The sequence below is a fragment of the Coccinella septempunctata genome, chromosome 1 (genome assembly GCF_907165205.1).
Source record: "Coccinella septempunctata chromosome 1, icCocSept1.1, whole genome shotgun sequence".
Taxonomy (NCBI): Eukaryota; Metazoa; Arthropoda; class Insecta; order Coleoptera; family Coccinellidae; genus Coccinella; species Coccinella septempunctata.
Window position 1 is genome coordinate 44,174,612 of NC_058189.1, and position 13,364 is coordinate 44,187,975.

Below are 13,364 nucleotides of genomic sequence, written 5' to 3' on the forward strand. Positions count from 1 at the left end.
ACAACAATTCGCATACAATCAATGAATCAAACGTAATGCGGTTCTGCATTACTCCCACCTGCAAACATGGCGTTCCTGAAGCTTTGACCAATAAGAGGAGTACCTTAAATAAGATCACGCGTTAGTCAGTGTGTTTACGCTGGCCTCTCGGATTTGGATAGACTATAGTTTTAAATGAATCGAAAACAAGCACGATCCTTTTCAGAACAGACTATAATATAGCACCAACCTCCAATGTAGATATCAATGACTCGTCTGTACCTTTAGAATGAAGTTTTTTCTCATGAATGAAATCATGAGATGGTCCTGTCATATTGAGAAAATTGAGTCAAAACTCAGCAGAATATCCTACGGAATCCGAGTAACATCTAAATATCTAGACGGAAACGCAACGAAGAATCGTACGGTTTTCACCATTCTTAGTTTCTCTGAAAAAGAGCTCGGAAATGTGCAATCCGTTTTATTCTTGCTCTTATAGTTCTCGACATCCTCTCAGTAGACAACGAATTTTGCCTAGCCAGTACATACTGACCTGTATATTATACATTCACACCAACGAGAAATGGGGAGTACCACAATTATACTACGAGGAATGCAATGTAATTGTTAATTCTATACCACAGGCTGCTATCAACTCAGCTGAGCCTAAATCATGAAGCCATACAAATCTACAACAAGATTTCTGAATATAAGTCAAGCCATTTTGATTAGTGTGTCCTTAATGTAATATTTGTGTTTTACGCAAATGTTGATTTTCGATTTATATTTTTCTATACTATAACTGATAATCTGTTGCTGATTAGTTGGATTATAATGATTCGTGGGATAGAAGCAATTATTATTTATATTGTGAAATCTTATTTTCTTGCCGAGATTTCAAGATAAAGCGAAAATTTTGTGAAAAATCGGTGGTTGGTCCTCTGAATCCGAGAGCTCGACAATATTCTAGTTCCACTGCATTATCAGACCCCACTTATTGTATAATATCTGAAGAACCACCCATTTTAAGGAAGCTTGCCTCTATAAGTCGACTTTGGAAGTTATTTCTCAACGATCTCCTCTTGGACAGAGTCAATCTGCACTGAATTTCCAAATAGACACTGACGAACCTCATACTCATAGTTCGTGTGAACCTCAACGGCAAGTGAATACCAGCTATTCAGTTACAAACTGGTGCATTTACAGACTTAAATAGTCTAATCTGTCCATCGTGATGGTACCTTCTCCGACAGACCCTCAAGGTGCGGAAACGTTGAACGCAAAACGCCATTTAAGGCGTGAATGAATACTGTTTCATCCGATTCACTCCTAAATTCAACGGCACGAGATATTTATGATGCCGGCCAATCGGCCACATGGTCAACTGGTCTGATTCCGAGTGTGTGGGAAGTGCAATTAAATGGGGGAAATCAATTAAGACGAGTTATTGAATCGAATAGACGTTATACTGATTAATAATGACGCTAAATTGATGATCCTTTGTGATTGTGGAATGATATTTCGAAAACAAAGGCGAACTGATTGCGAATCAGTCAAGTTGACTCAAGGACTTGAGTCAAGGATGTGATTTTTTCACAATCGGAATCAAGCACAACTACTGTAAATTTCAGATGGAGTTTAATTACGTCCAGTATTCAGAGCATTATAACCATTTTGTTCCCTAATATTCAACTATCACAATGAATCAACCTAAACTAACGACTGGAAGTAGGTAGCATTGTAGAATGATACTTGTTTTTTGTACCTGTACGTATACTATTTAGTTACCAGTTTCCGCAAATTAGTCCACAGTTTTTTCTTATGTGCACTGAATAAAGAACTGTAGGGAGGATAGGAACTTTCTACAGATCCTACTGACTACACAATCCTTATGATTGTAACATCGCAGTTGCTCACGAACTAATAATTATGTGTTATGTGGAGCTCCATTCTGAAGGATTTCAAACTAAATATCATTGAATTTCGAAGTTGTCGCTCATTGCGATTATTTGTGTACCTATAGGGTGTCCCAGAGTAGGTATACCAAACTCATATACAGGGCTAGTCTTTGACTCGTACAAATATTTTTACAGAAACACTTTTTTCCCTTACCATTTTTTCCGGTTTGAGTGTTTGAGAGATGTAGGCTGTTGATAAACCATAAAATTTTTATTTCTAGTTCTATTTCACAAATAGCTTTATCGAATGAAATGAGTTTCGGTATGTGGTTTTTCATTATATAGTCTAAGGGCCTTCAACGATATGGAATATACAGATACAGACAACAACATACCTATCGAATGTCGTCTAGAGGTAGTTATGTAGCACTCTATTTTGTTTATAATTTTTTTCTAGTAAATTACAAAAGCAATGCTACAATCATGGAAGGTTAAACCCCATTGTTGAATACTTAATGATATAACTCTATTGACAGAATGCCAAATAACTTTACCTATGGGCCTGTCGTTTTGTCCTTTCGTATATATTTCGTCGTTTTTCAACGCACCCTTAATGAATCAGCCTTAGACTATTGATTAGGATATATACCATGCTTCAGAATTCGGATATAAATTTAAAAAATATATATATATATATATATATATATATATACTTGTCCCAAGTCACCCACCGAGTTGGGACTGTTGGGAGGCTTGGGACACAAGTTAAAATCCATTGATTTCTCAACTCTTAAATGAAATAGGTGACTTGGGACGGAGTATAGTTTTGAAAAATTAGAATTTGTGGTTATATAGTTGAAATTCGGTTAGGAAATTAAATGATAAAACCCTATTAGAGCTAAAGTAAATATAGTGCAACTCAAATGTAAAAAAACTAAACAAAACAACGGAACGTTGATTTCTTTCATTCTTTGGTGATTTCGTTGTGGAAATAACGTAAATAATAATATTCTGCGAAAAATCGGCATATTTCCTGCTGCCAATGCGCCGCTTGTAACTATTCGGCATTGTCCCAAGTCACCCTATGAAACAACAAAATAAATGAATGAGATCCATGTTTACCGTTTGATTTGTAAACAATCTTGTTTCATAACATATCTAATATCCCACGTATCCAGAAAAAAAATACACATACACAAAGTGAAACACATGTACAGGACACTATAGAAAATACGAAAAAAACGCGCTTTTACTCTCCTGAATTCGTTAATTTTTCCTGTCAATTCAAACGCTCAAACAGGAATTAATTTTTACACTAACCGAAAAGACACTACACAATCTTATAAGTTCGTCCCTTCACTCATAAATGGTAAGAAACAAAGAAATCTGCAATGGCGGTAATTGTCCCAAGTTACAGGACTGTCCCAAGTCACCCGAATCTACCGGTACTTAGTTTTTTGAAGCGGCAAACTGTATTTCTTATTGCCCCTTCAGTCGTGAGATGTAGAGGATTCTTTATCAATATCTGAAAAAAAAAAGAAATCATTTCGTGAAAAATTCAAAGAGTTATGTAAACACTTGACGTGCTTTGCATGAAGAATCGAAGTGCTAAGTAAACCAGAGTCTTCTGTGAAAAATCGTTGGTGCTTAGTGATGGAAGCACTTTTTTCAGTACTCGGAACACCTCTGTCCGATAGAAGGTTCATTAATTATGAAAGATAGACATTATTCCACTGAATGAAACAAAAATTCAATTATCCTTAACAAAAATTCAAATTGAAACCTTCAACTGTAAAAACCCTATTCATATAATGAGATGAAACAAGCAGAATGTGAAAGTATTATTCAAATTATTCGGTTTATTTCTCGTCAAGATTCGTCTTACTACCTCTTTTGGGTTACACCAAACATAAGCCAACTATTGAGTTATATTTTTATTCTGACGCGGACAAATAAGTGGTCTCTTCATTTCGGCGGATGAAACCTGTCCAGGCAGATATTTTTATTCACGTGAACGTCTATAGACAGGTATACTGAAAGCATGGGTAAACATTATTGAAATATATTCGAGGGATATTCTTTTCGAGTGAATCCAATAAACTCGTCATTATCGACATTTTGAATAGTCCCAATTAGTAGATGAGATGCGAGAGAAAGAGAACTCTGAATACCTGAAATGAGAATCTCATTACTTAGTGGGGAAGAAAAGATATGGGATCAAGGACTTTTTTTCATTATAGGTCAATTTCATCGTTCCTTGACCGCATGCTGAACTTAAATTCGAAACTGTCTATGTCACTTTTTAATATTGAACTCAAGAATTCCTTTGGTATTGAGAATGGAACAAATTATGAAACCTTACAAATTCTCACAGATAATGTGTAGTGGTACAAAAAAATTTAAAATATTATCCATAATTTTTTTTAATAAACTTGCGAGTTTACAAAAAGTTTTAGCTTGAACGAGAAGGTATTGGCTCGTATGAGGATTCTATACAGTCATAATGATCCATACGCATCATCACGAAGCCCCATCGAATTCTATCGTATGTCAAATTTTCAATAGCCTTGTGACCTTCACTTCAAATTTTCGAAGACAAAAATAAGACCAAGAAATTCAGTAGCTCATTGGTTAACGAATTCAGTTGTGAGAATTGTATTGCCGTAAGGAGTTCGAGTGCATACTTGAAGTTTCTGGAGAAAAGAGCCAAGCAATATTACTACAGAAGAGAAGACTGCGACCCACAACGAATCTAGAAGTTGAAGAAATCGACTGAAAAAATGAAGCCAAATATTTAGGAATAACGCTTGACAAAGCACTTGGAAAAGTCATATCAAACAAGCAATCGACAAAACAAAAGCAGCGATGAATAGACTCTACCCTCTGATAGGAAGAAAAAGCCACATGTCGAAAGAGACAAAATTGAAGATAATCAAAGCCGTTGCTAGGCCTCAACTGACTTATGGATCAGTTGCCTGGGGTTTCGCGGCAAAGAGCCATATCAAAAGAATTCAGGCCACTGAAAACAAGCTGCTACGATGTGCAATAGATGCACCTTGGTTTGTCAGGAATAGACAGATTTATAGGGACCTGAAATGGAAAACCATAACGGAATTCATGAACAGAAAAGCAGAGAAATTATTCGAAACACCGAAAAACCATCCGAATCAAGAACTCAGGAGACTAGTGGACTACGACCCAGAGGAAGACAAAGGGAGAATGCGAATTTACCGAAGAAGACCAAGAGATCAATTAGAAAGAGATTAAATTAAGAACAGAAACTTATTGAACAATCCAATGAAGTGTTATTCAATAGAGGATAAACACATAAATCCCAGCACGATATTGTGCGAGAAGAAAATCGACTAAGAGATGAACGGTTTATAGGCAAATGACCGGAACCAATATTCAAGAAGCAGTTAAGGGTTTTTAGTGGGTCTCGAGCTCAGGAGAGTGAGAATCCCCACACTTGTTTTCCCTCAGGAGAGAGTGGTTCGTCTGACTTGCAGATTTTCCCCATGCTACACTAAAAAAAAAATTAAGTTTTTGGAGAAATAGGCTTCTTTGAAATCTGAAAAACAGGATGATTATATTATATTATATTTTATTATATTATGTTATATTATATCATATTATTATATAATGATTTCTAGAATTCATTTTTTGAAAGAGAACTAGTTACCTAAGACAATAAAAATATCATCATACACCAACGGATCCACTCCGATTCGCCAAAAAAAAAATTTTTTTAACGAAATTCATAAAAAGGCCAAAAATATTAGGTACTTTCTTCTCTGGCTCTCGGAATTGATTAAATGCCACTATCGCATTCGTTTCTAATTGACAAACAGAGCGGACGAAAAGTGTTCACGGACGAAAACTATCTGATGCGGACGAACAATACTTGCCATCAAAAAGTGAAAATGAAGACAGATGACGGAAATATAGGTGCGAATGTTCACACAGCAATTCTTATTCTACCTAATCTCAACTCACTATCCGCAGTATCACAAGGGTTGTTTGAGGATTGCAGCACGTGTCGGAGCGTTTGCAATTTTGCATCTCCGATTTCCATGACTTGAATGTAAACGTGGGAAACCAGGCAAAAATATTTGGAAATTTCGGTATTTATTTGTTCCTTTGATAAGAGGATGAGAGATGTTCAAATATGGAAACACATGCTCACAGGTGTTCTGGGTACCTGAAAATTTTGGTACCAATTTGGATTTATTTCTTCTGGAAAGTTTCGAATCCGTCCAGGGAAGTGATTCTATTTACTGCTGCGTGTTTTCATGAAAACTTACGAAGGCGAAGAAGGGCCGACAAATTATTGCCCTTGTATTTACAATTTCGACTTATGAATCGGGATCTCGAGATCCCGAGGTATAAATAGGGATTATTACCTATAACTTTCGAATTTAAAGCCCGTTTGCAACAGCCGAGAATTCTCTAGAAAATTTACTCGAAATTTCATGCGGCGGGAATTACGTACCGTTACATACGCACTTTCGGTAGAATTCTCTGTTGAGTTGCGTACTAAATAATCTCTGCCGTTTTCTTGCGAGAATTTTGTAGAGAATTCTCCAGAGAATTCTCGGCTGTTGCAAACGGGCTTAACTTAGTAGTGTCGTGTTCGAGGTATAATATCTATATCAATAAAAGAGGATCCATGGTTTACTTCAAAATGCTTTATTGTTCAAACGATCGCACCAAATTGGACAATTCTTTTTTTGTTGTGTTTATTATTGTTAGGGCAAGGTTCATATAACAAAATATTCCCAAAAAAAAATTGTACAGAACAGAAAAAAAGGCATTCCTTTTTCTTACGACCAATCGAGCAATCACGATGAGTTAGTTATTATTATCTACCCTAGAAATAATTTAAATGGCAAAACTAGGTTCAGCTAATAATTAATAATATAGCTATTATAATACATACTTGAATATAAAGATTCAAGATTCTTTTGAGAAATTGAAGAAATATATAATAATATAATGAAATCGTATAATCATTCATGTAATTTTAATTACATTGCAAATCATGTAATTATTTTCACCGAGAAAACTTTGCTTAGGTATAAACTCTTCTGTTGTGAGAATCTTACACATTAAAAGGACTACCAGAATGTGAGGTGTTGCCAGCACAAAGCATCAAAGTTTCCACTTTCGTCGAAAAGATGGAACCACTTAACGAACGTATTTTTTCATTTTCACCAGGATACGAATTGTAGCCAATGGCGAGATTTTTCGAGAAATTTTTTCATGTCGAAATTCATAAAAGAGATAATTTCACCTCGGAAAGTTAATGACATGAATGAATCTTTGTTCTTCAATGAAAATATTTTATTAATTCTTTTTTGTTTGACGAATGAAAAAATTTCTGACTTTCCGCGTTGACGAACTAATTGAATTGAATTACAATGAAATCCCCATATAAATTAGTGGTTTCTGACGTAGGATATACATTTACTCCTTTTGAATTGACCACTAAAACTGTGTAGACCGCTCTTAAATTATTTTGTATTGCAGTTCCATAAAAAAATTGGTGATATTCTTTGGACTTCAGCAGTATAGGATTTCCTTCCCTTAATCGACATGAAACATTTGAAGATGTATTTATTGTACAGGGTGATTTCACAAACTTTTCAGAACTATTCAAATTTGTGTGTTACATACGGTCCAGCAAATCGAATGATTTTTGAATGCAGTTTTCTGGAACCTCATGGGAGCTATCTCCATTCCATTATCGATGATTTCATTCAGAAGATGGTATGGTTTTAATTTCCATTCAAATTTGAAATCAGAATCTAGAACTCCTTGATACTACACATGGGAGTTTTTCGTTATTCTCTAGGTGGTCTCTAACTACCTAGAGAATTAGAAAATTTCCCATTTTATCCCGGACATCCAGTATATATTGTGATGACAGTTTAAGTGTCTGAAATACATTGAACTGTAAAAAAAATAGAATGGCATCTCGATGCAGGCAAACTGAGGAAGACTGAAAGGGGAGATGTAGAGCAATCTATCTCTTTCTGCGCTCTGTCAATTGGTTTATAACGATGCAAACAAAAACAACCCGGGGCGTTGAAGGGAGACGACTGCTGCGTCCGACGTCTGATACGGTTATTCGATTGGTTGCCGAACCATTAGAAATAGATGGGTTGCTCTACATATTCCGTCTCAGTTGGACCACTTTTCGTCGTATTTCGGTACCTAAGAGGCCCTTCCAATTCTTTTAGAGTTCAATGCTGTAATACAATATAATGAAGGTTTTAGCGCATGTCTGCATGCTGCCACAACCTTCATTACATCCAGTATATATTTCTGGTCTTTTTGAATTTTTGGAAACTGTTATCATCGTACTTTTTTCTACTGGAGATTATTTCAATCATATAAATATAATTTACTTCTCATTATTAGTCAGAGCACCCTTCGTCAACAAAATGCCTGGCGATTTTTTTCTGATTACTTCAAGATCAAGAACTCCAGAACCCTTTCTTTTTCATCGAAAAATAGCATTACAACCCTTTTTTTGAAAAAAACGGAGCAGCGTAACCTCACGCAGCTAATTTGCTTTTTTCATTCGAATTCACGATTTGCCGATCAGGAACTGCACAACTCCTTTAAATTTACCCAGAACTCCAATAAAATAGTGTTTATCAAAAAAGTCGGCGCCAACTTCACACGAGTAAAAGAGATACATAGCACATTCAGCGGAGTCATAACTCTAAATGAAAAATTTCCTCAATGCTACAGGTGACCTCAGATCGATAGCATGCAGTGTAGCGACTTAGCTACGCATGAACTTATCGAAAGATTAAAAGAAAACCGCAAAAGTTCAAATCCAACTAGCAGCAGGTAAATCAGAATACCATATGCAGAGACGTAGAGACCCGCTCACTTGCACACTCTTCCACTCCGAAGACAACAAACTCAGGTAAGAAGGTGACAAAGCCGTGTACTAGTGGGAGTCGACTGAGAGGACGATATAAATCCTTAGGGGAATAGAAGGAGATCGAAAAACTTCTTAAACAATCGCGAATAACCGTGGTCAGTCGGGTTATTGCGCCATTACGACCAACGAGGATCTCAACTCTTGAGACTCAAGAACAAGAACTAGTCAAGTGCTCACCTCTGACGTAGACGGCTCGATCGAGCCCGCATAGAGTTGAGTTCACAACTTTTCAGTAACTGCCAGAAACGGATCTGTCGCAACACTGGCTTCGATCGGTCGTCTTCTGAAAATTTAATAGTGCTGTTCATATAAATGTGTGTTTTTGTGTCCTGTTGCTAATTGAAGGATTTTATTGGATTATAGGGTGTGTGATAGGAAATTCTTGAGCGGTTTCCGAATGTCGAGTTCTTCGATTGCTGCCAGCTATCAACCGGTCTTTGCAGGTGAGACTTTATAGAGACCATCCTGTTTCTGTACTGTTATCAGCCGACCACGTTTCACGGTTGTCGATGATTCTCAACTTTTTCCATCAGATAGAATGATACCAGTCGATGGTCAAGACTGATCGTACCTTTGGGAGTTCTTCATGTAATGAATAATTAATATTTTCGTTGTGTAATACGATAGCATGGAAAACAGGAATTTAAATTTCTTCCCCGTACTCAGAGAGTATTCGTTCAATTTGAATATTCAACGTATATAGCAACACCTTTTTCCATTAGGAAAAATTACATTTTAATTATTATCCCATCGGCGATTCCTATCGATATAAACATTTTTTCAAGATATAATTGCGACATACGTAATGAAACAGGTTACATATTAATTATGTTTGGATTTATGTAGGTATGACATAACAGGTTAGATGTCGGTATATTTAAATTTTTTGCTGGAACTCCCTCTAGTCTGCTGGTAGATATGGTAAAAATGCCTTGCATTGGTGGATTACCAATCATTTTCTTGTCCTGAACTCCTTAATCCTGGATGTGTATGCAAAACATCGATATTTCCGAGGATATTTCATAGAGATCGATGTAACAGTTGTAGAACTAATGTAAACCATCGATGCTCCCAAAGAAAAGTCAGAGATTTCTGGCTACAAATGTGAAGGTCACTTAAATTGCACCTCTTGTAAGCTTTCTCAAAGAACCTTCAAAAAACTTCTACCAGAACCGATTATCCTTCAATTAAGAAAGTAATTGGAGGACCAAATGACCAGGCGATTTGATCTGTTTCAGCTTGATCATGAAATTGTATTTGTGTCGCGCTTCTAGTTATGATATTCCTAAGATCCATTGACCAAAAACGACAACAAAAACTCGAAAACAATAGTACACAAAAATTCGATGTTTTCGACTATTACATAGAACTACTTCCGATGTATACAGGGTATACGAAATTGCTTGATTTTTGCTGTTTCTGGTATTTCTAGACTAGATAGGTAAACGATTTTGAAAATATGTCAAAACTTTTTTATTTTCGAAAATATCTGAAAACGATAAAAACTTTCTGCAGGCACCTCTTCACGACACTACAATCAACATTCTTTATCTCCTGAATTAATTGTGGAAATAAATAACTTCTTCATTTTAAATATGGATGGTTTCTTTTTTTGATCTCATGATATACAAAAAAAATTGCTCTCCAAAGAAATATATATACATATACATATATCGATCTAGAGACCAGTTCACCGCCGAGAATCGATACACACCCTTATTTTGCTGCATATATATCGATGTATTATTAATTCCTTAATCAAGGCAAAATCATCATTCGAGTCATCATTTTATTGAAATTTAAATTTTTGATAGAATTCTATGAAACCTTTGACCACAAAATTGTTCACTCCTACAAAAATCTCCATCTCTTCGATACGAATTAAAACTTTCCATTCATAGAATTTCATTTGTTAGCTGAAACATCTATAACTTCAATAGAATCATGTAATTCATGTTACACTTAATTTGAATAAATATCGAGCAGAATTTCTATAATAAATTCCAATATAACTCATAAAAAGTTCTCGAAACGAGTACCATTATTCTGTAAACAAATTGGACATCTTTTTTTAACAGAATTCAACGAATTCAACCGAGTATTCAACCTTGGAACATAGATACATGGAATGGACATTCAGTGCTACGCAATGAATTATTTGTAGAACACACATTCGATGTTTCTCTGTCTAGCGCGACACTAAGGCAGTGGTGTTATATTGAAAAATTTACATACTTCCTATCTATTCGTACTGATAATCGATGTGACAATAGTGTCCGAGTCAACTGCCTGAATTGTGATTGGCGACACTAAGCAACTATCTCACTCCAGTCTTTGGAATGTTTATTTTCCATTACATGTATCTATGTTCTAAGTATGCAACAGCATAACGCGGGAAATATCTCTGATATTCCTGACTCTGACTCTTTGCTCTAAATCAGCCCTATTTATGACAAGAATGTTGGGAATTTAATTTTTGACATATCCCCATACGAAAAAATCCAAAGGATTGAGGTCTGGTGATCTTGCTGGCCAGGCAATAGGACCATGCTTTTTCATCCTCTAATTCCCGAATAAATTATCCGATTTGAAAAGTGATGCATTCGAGGATGTAGGTCCATATCTCGGTCCATATCGTTCTGATATGAAAGTTGTTCTTGTCCTCGTTCTTGTCTATTGCAATGCTTCTTTTTGGAAATTAACTAGAGCAAGAAGAAAAGGCTCATCCTTGAAAACACGCTGTATGATCAGTATCAGTATATACTAGCTGTATTCGGGTTCGACTTTCGGAAAGTCCGAGAATGGTTCTAGAACTGCGCAGAGGATTCGATACTAGGGCTCAACAGTTTTGCGCAGTTCTAGAACAATTCTCGGACTGTCCGATATTCGAACCCGAATACAGCCCTAGAGTCATATTGAAATGATTGATTGTCAGACAGAGAATATACAGAATGGTCAAAATTCGTTATCTACTGAGGGGATCTCGAGCATAGCAGCTAGAAGAAAACGGATGACACATTCTCGAGCTCTTTTTTCATGAATAATTCTAATTCGAGTTCTGATATGAGAACATAATCGGCCCATCATTTCTAGATTTTGAGTTATGAACAAAAATTGAGGAATTCCCATATTCAATGATACTGAATTAGTCGCTTGTTTCAACTCGAACTCGAAAACCATTATGATATTCTACAGGCACTTTTTAATGAGTAATTCGAAACTGATTTTATTAAATTTTTCGATCCAGCCGTTTTCGTATTCTAATTTTCAAAATGTAAACTCGCTGCAAATTTTTTTGCTGATTTAAAAAATGTATCATATGTTACTATTCACCTAAATATTGAAAAAATAAATATGAACTTATTTTTGCTTCCTCTTGTCACCATAGTGAGATTTTTCGTTGACTCAATACTCAGTCTGATTGAAATCACCGATTGTCTTTTTCTATATGAATCTATTTCTATTTAAGCCTCGATTTAAGCATTATTGAAAATATCAGTTTCTAAATTTTTGTTCATAACTCAAAATCTAGAAATGATAGACCGATTCTGTTTTCAGATTTGAATTACTCAGTGAAAAACGAGGTAAAAAAGGACTCGAGAATGAGATCTCCGTTTTTTCTCGAGATCCCCTCAGTTGTAGTAGAAAACGAAATTTGCCCACCCTGTACATAATCATATTGATCGCTGCTCTCCAAACATAACAACTTCGAAATGAAGCTCCGCACAGAATGAAAACTGCTTTCAATAAACGGCAGAAGTTTTTAACGAAATCATTATCATTTTTGAAGTATTTATAGCCTAAAGTAAAAAAAAATTTTGAAGAGAAAATTCGGTTTTAAAATTTTTTCAAATAAAAAATTGTGTTAAATTTTGATAAAATTCCATTATGAATCACCGAATTTTGGAAAATTGAATTTTGATCTGTGTCTACTAGGTACAAATTATAATTCAAATTAACCAACCTGTTCATTTTTTGACTTTCTTTTTCTTTGGTTATTTATATTCCTCACGAACCAAAGTTTTTATCGAAACTTTGTTTCCTCTAATAATATTCTACAAGGTGACTTTTACAAATTTTCGCTATTGGACTAAAGTGACAGATGGATGGATGGGTATTGAACTTCGGATTGAATTGAATGAGTTACTATCGTTTTCGTTCGAAACTAATCAAGTGTAGGTAGGTACATGACACATAATTTTTTTCGACCTCTATAAAGCGAACAGTCGCACTGAATGTTCATCCATAAACCTTCAACCAAGACTCGTCCGAGCACTCGTCATAAGGAATGAGAGCATGCTGTGAATTATGTGTAATGATGCGAATGAGGAAATCAAAATGACTTTGAACCCTCAGCGAATCATGGGAAAAATGGAAATTCCAGCAGGGAGTTCATTCAACTATTGTACAAGATTACCCACTTATATAATGCAACCATCATTTAACTACTGCATAACGTTTATTAATGGTGCTAATTGCTAATTTGAACCAGCCTGAAAACCACATGGTCGTTCACTGCCACCATAAGC

General features: G+C 35.6%; 1 protein-coding gene across 1 annotated transcript in view; it reads left to right on the plus strand.

Annotated features, from left to right (window-relative positions):
• Positions 1-9,004: 9,004 nt before the first annotated feature.
• The window catches only part of LOC123322991 (protein Shroom), a 280,868-nt gene continuing 276,508 nt past the window's right edge, over positions 9,005-13,364 (plus strand). The window contains exon 1 of the mRNA XM_044911146.1: positions 9,005-9,278. The gene's annotated coding sequence lies outside the window, so the exon portion shown is untranslated. The remainder of the gene's footprint in view (positions 9,279-13,364) is intronic.